The sequence below is a fragment of the Rhinatrema bivittatum genome, chromosome 3, assembly GCF_901001135.1.
Source record: "Rhinatrema bivittatum chromosome 3, aRhiBiv1.1, whole genome shotgun sequence".
Taxonomy (NCBI): Eukaryota; Metazoa; Chordata; class Amphibia; order Gymnophiona; family Rhinatrematidae; genus Rhinatrema; species Rhinatrema bivittatum.
Genome location: NC_042617.1, coordinates 22,522,161 through 22,528,160, shown reverse-complemented (window position 1 = coordinate 22,528,160; position 6,000 = coordinate 22,522,161).

The window sequence follows — 6,000 nt, the reverse complement described above, 5'->3', positions numbered from 1 at the left end:
TTCTATTTCCAGGGATGATGTAGTATCAAAAGATTCTAGAGACCGTTTGTGTGTCAGTGGGGCATGGTTTTGGTCAGGAGGAGGCTGGGAGTTGGGAATGGGGTTGGAAGATAGTAGCGGGATAAGTAAATTTTTTATTTTGTTGTCGAAGAAGACTGCCAGCTCGGAGGATTTGTTTTGTGCTTCTTCTTCCGGGATGGCTGGAGGAATAGGGGTGGTGAGTGTGGCAACATATGAGAAGAGAGTTTTTGGGTCATACAGGAAGCCGTGTATTTTTTTGGCGTAGAAGTCCCTTTTGGTACGAAGAATAGTGGCCCTATAGTAGCTCCTTGTGGTTTTGTAGGAGGCCCCTGCAGTGGTGGTGGGATTCTTCCGCCATTGTTGTTCTTTGTGTTGAAGGCTTTGTTTAAGTGTTCTTAATTCTGATGAGAACCAGGGTTTTTTGTTAGTACGGGCAGGATTAATATGTTTGGATGTCAAGGGGCATAATTTATCAGCTGCTGCGTGGGTGATAGTTAACCAGGAGTTCATGGCGGTGTCCGCATTTGTGAGGTCCAGGTTAGTTAGTTCCTTGGTGAGCGTGTTGCTGAGAGCATCCATGGAGCATGTTTTTCTAAATTGGATCGTGGATTTGGTGTTGTTGGTGGTGGGTTTTTTCTTTATGGATATTTCAGTTTCAATAATCGAGTGATCTGACCAAGGGATGGGGGTGCAGGTAGGAGGATAAGTGGTCAAGATCTGGTCATTCGTAAATATTAAATCTAGCGTGTGTCCTGCTTTGTGCGTGGGTTTGTTAATGATTTGTTTGAAGCCCATGGCCATGAAGGAGGAGAGGAGGGCTTCGCAGTTGGCTGAGGGGGATGGGGAATCAACATGAATGCTGAAGTCTCCTAGCAGGATCACTGGTGAGTTGGTATTGATGTGTTTGGCTACAAGTTCTATGAGAGGCGATGGGTCGGAGTCTAGGAGCCCAGGCGGGGCATAGATGAGGCAGATTTGGAGTTGAGTGGATTTAAATAGCCCGATTTCGAGTTTGGTTGAAGTTTTAATTGAGTGCTGGGTTAGTCTTAATTCTTTTTTTGCAGCTAGCAGTAATCCTCCCCCTCTTTTTTTAGTTCTGGTGATGGAGAAGAAGTCGTATAGCTGAGTTGGTAATTGGTTGATTAGGGGTGTGTCTGTGTTTTTCAACCATGTTTCAGTTATAGCACACAGGTCCGGTTGAGTGTCCAGTAGGTAGTCGTTGAGCAAATGGGATTTTTTTGACAAAGATTGGGAGTTGAGGAGGGTTAGTGTGATTAAGGATAGACCAAGGAATTGGTTTAGAGGGGAAATCATAATGGGGATCAGGGATCTCTTAGAACGTTGTGTCTTGGGTAAGGGTGAATTAACTCTGTTGAGGAATGAGTGCGGAATGATAGGGATAGGGAGGGTTTGCATCATGTTGATTAACTGGTGAGGCTGGATGACTGTTGGAGCGGCTGGATGCCTGTTGGTGAGGCTGGATGACTGCTGGTGAGGCTGGATGACTGTTGGAGCGGCTGGATGCCTGTTGGTGAGGCTGGATGACTGTTGGAGCGGCTGGATGACTGCTGGTGAGGCTGGATGCCTGTTGGTGAGGCTGGATGCCTGTTGGTGAGGCTGGATGACTGTTGGAGCGGCTGGATGACTGCTGGTGAGGCTGGATGCCTGTTGGTGAGGCTGGATGACTGTTGGAGCGGCTGGATGACTGCTGGTGAGGCTGGATGACTGTTGGTGAGGCTGGATGACTGCTGGTGAGGCTAGAAAACTGCTGGAGAAATGAGCGAGGGAGGAGAGGGTGGGTGCGTGATTGTGGGGAGCTGTGGCCGGTGCGATTAGGTTACTAGAGGGAGGGATATCGGTGGATGATAAGCGTGGGGTGGCTTCTTCTGTGATCTGGTGCACACTAAGGGGCACACAAAGGGGCAGGCCCCTTTGTCGCGCTCCTTAGACGCGCGACACCAGGCGCGAGACGCCTGGGTGGGTCTTGAGCCCTTTAAGGGCACTTTAGATGACGTCGGGAGGTGGGCGGGCTTACCGCGTGTCCCTCCTGCGCTGGGCCGGTTCGGGGCTCCTGCTCTTTTTTTCTCCGCGGGCCGCTAGCCGCACGGGAGGCCGAGGCCTTGTCTGCCTCCCCTGACCCCGATGGGTCCACGCCGATCGCGCGGGGAGGGTGGCCAGCCAGGACTACAGCTCTGCCGTGCTGAGAATCTACGCCTGGAGCTCCAGGGTCCCTGGACTGCTACCTCTGGATCACCTCACTACTGCCACTTCTGGTGGTATCCATCAGCTGTGAAATAAAAGACAAAACTCTGTGCTTGTGCGTACCGAGTCTAGGCCAGTACTGTGGCTCCCCACGGGGCTCCTCCCCGTGGACGTGGTCATCTCCCACAGTATCCGAGAATCCACTCAAACACCTCAAAACCATAACAAAGGGAAGGCTCACCTCAAGCAAGTTCGCCAAATACCCCACCACCTTACTCCAAAACTGCTGAATAGGTGGGCAATCCCAAAATGCATGGGATAATGTACCTCGGGCAGTGTGACATCTCCCACATTCGTCGGAAACTTGGAGTTTACAGTGAAACACACCTTGGGCAGAGACATAGCCTCTACGGAGAAATTTAAATTGCATTTCCCGGTAGTACATGTTCCCTGAAAACTGAGAGACCTGTTTAAAACACTTTTGTAGGATGGCCACTGTAAGGGTAAAAACGCCGTCCCTGTTCCACCGCTCAACAAGAAGGGAGCAGGTATCCACACCCACTAAGCGGTGAAGGCTTTTATGATAGGAGGACAAAGAAGGCCCTGTAGAGTGTTCAAGGGAGAAAATAGCATCTAGGGATGTGAAGATAGAAGCTTGCTTCGCCGCAGGCGGTAAGGAGCCAATATAGTGCTGAAGTTGCAGGTACGGGAACACCTCCCCCGCCGAAAACCCATATAACGCCTGAAGCTCAGAGAAAACCAGTATCCAACCCTCTGGCGAGAGCACATGGCCCATCACGCCATCATGCAGCTGACATCTGGCTCTCCCCTAGGGCACATGTGCATGCACAACTCCCTGCTTTGACTGGCCTATGGCAGGAAAGTTTCTGTGGCGCCCTCTGATGATGCCAGCAGGCCCGTCCTACTTAAGGGACCTTTGGACTGCTTGCAACTGTGTTTTGCTAGTGTTCCTGCATTTCTGATTCTTGCTTTGTCTAGTCTTGCCTTCCAGCCTTGCCTTCCTGCTTTGCTCCATTCTGCCTTCCTTGTCTTTTCCTGTCTCCTTCCTTCAGCCTGCCTTTTCCTGCTTCGTCATATTCCTCTCGTTCAGTGTCTTCGATGTGTCCTTGTCCTCCCTTGGCCTGACTCTCCGGACCTTTACCTTCTGCCTTGACCTGACCACATTTTGCCTGCTGCCTGGACCCGACCTCTTTGCTTGGACCTGACCATGTCTTTTCACAGCCTATCCCGACCTTAGCCTGTCTCTCCATCTGTCCGTTGCCTGCCCAGACCCAGGTGTGCAATTGGACTCTTGCTCTTGCCTCTGCCCTAGGGACACACCTAAGACCTGCCAGCCACCAGAACCCAAGGGCTCAGCTTGCAAGGTGAGGTGGCTGGTATAGGTGAAGCTCCAGTCTCTCCCACTACAGGGTATGTTCACCAGCTGCTGGCGTAGGCCTCATAGGTTCGCCTATGAGACTGCATCAATTGCACCGCAGCACCGAGAGCTCACGCCAACCTTAACAACTCACCAAGCAAAAAATTCTATTCAAATTCTGGTGTCACCTCAGTAAGCGCAACACAAATTCCTTCCACTGCCAGATACTTTGTGAAGTAGCACAAGCCCCTGAAAACCAGACACTTAGAACTGCCGTACCATAAAAAACAAACAAACCTGCAATACCACAACAGCACTAACTCCAAGGACTCAAATAGAAGCCTCACTTATGAAAAGGCAACACTGCAAATATTACTACAGGCCCTAGAACACCAATACATCCCTATCAAAAACCCAGACTACTGAAGAAGCCCACACGATAGCAGGATCCTCACTTTGGTCACACATGCAGAACACAGACCAACCCTCACCTAATACATCACAAGGGACCACAAATTAGAAATAGAATCATGCAGACAAAAACTGAAAGGGAAATCCAGAAAAAAAAACAGGCTCTATGTGCAGTGAAACACTGAAGAAAGAGAAACAGAAACATTTTTTTTCCTTTACTGAGCAAAATATAAAGAGGCCCATATTCAGACACAGTCCGGATAGCAAAGTTAGCCAAAGAAATGTATCCGGCTAACTTTGGAAGCATATTCAATAGTGCAGCCATGCTATTGAATATAACTGGCTAGGTTATCCAACTAACTCAACTCCTTCCAGTTACGCCACTGGAACGCCCCTAACTTAGCCGGATAAATTCTAACTGGCTATCATATTAGTTAGAATTTAGCTGGATAAGTACCAAAATATTAATTTAGTTTCCTAACTTCTGAGTTAGCCTGCTAAATGATTTTGACTATGGACCTAAAAGATTCTAAGACATGCACATTCCAAAAGCTGACAAATTCCAGTCACTAAAAACTGAAAATAAAATGCTTTCTTTCTTTGTACTTTTTATTTTTCTAATCGAGTTGATTCCAGTCTCTCTTTTCTGTTTTCCTTTTGTTGGTCTTCTCTTAAGTCCTTTTCCATGGTCTCCTTCCCATTTTACATTTCTTCTCTCTCCTATCCTCTTCCCTTCATGCCTTACATCTGATTGCCATTGATCTTTCGCTTTCATCTCTTTTCTCAATTCTCTGCCTTTCTAACTGCTCATTACTAGATTTCACCCCTCCTTCCCCTTTCACCCTCCAACCTCAGTCTCACTCCTTCACTTATCTACCATTTATCCAATCCCACTTTCACCCCCTTTCAATTCCCTCCTCTCTCTTTCACCCACTCCCTAGTCCTGCATTTCCACCCTCTGTACTCCCTCCCTCCCCTGCATCTCCCCTTCTCCAGAATCCAGATCCTACCTCCCCCTTCCCTTGCATTTAGCTTCTACCTCCCTCCTTCCTCAGCATCTGTCTCCTGCATTCCCTTCCCCAAATCTAGCTCCTATGTCTCTCCCTTCCAACATCTGGATCCTGCTTCTCCCCTGCCCCAGCATCTGGCTCCTGCCCCCACCTTCCCCAGCATCCAGATTCTGCCTTCCTCTCCTTTACATCTGACTTTTTTCTATCCCCTTCTTCGGCATCCATCCCCTGCATGTCCCTCTTTCCCAGTATCCGGCTCCTACATAGCCCTGTTTCCCATTATTCGGATCCTGCTTCCCCCTTCCTCTGCATCTGGCTTCTATCACCCCCCTCCATGCCCAGGATCCACATTTTGCCTTTCCCCCCTTTCCCCAGTATTTAGCCCAAAGGAGCGTGTTCAGCCTCTGCCCCCCCCCCCCCCCCCCCCCCCCCCCAGCCTGAAACTGTGCACCAGCACACGGCGAGCACACTCAGAACTTGCAGCCACCACTTCCTCTCCTGCTGCTGCTGACCTCACCGTGCATGAGATCAGCAGGGAGAAAGCACAGGCACATAGCTTTAAACGTGCTCGCTGTATGCCGGTACTCGAGGGATGGCAGCAGCTTAACGCGCTCCTCCGCCACAGGCCGTCTCTCTCTCTCCCGATTTGCTTTCTCCTGCTGAGCCGCGGGCCTGCCTGTGATCTGACTGTCGTGGCAGAAACCCCCCCTGCATTGCAAGGCCCCGGCGCAGGCGCCCTCCCTTCCCCCTCTCCCCTTCCCTCCATCCCTGCCTGGCTACCCGCACAAGGAAGGAGAAGAGGGCAATGGCGGCGGTGCCAGGGGCCATACGAGGGAGAGAGGCAGTGGTGACAGCAGCCCAACTCTGCGGGAAGACTGAAGCAGGGGCAACAGTGGTGGGAGGTAGCGCCATCACAGGGGGGCCACGGCGGCAAAACACTCTGGGAAGAGGCGGCAGTGTTAACGGACTGCCAGGGGT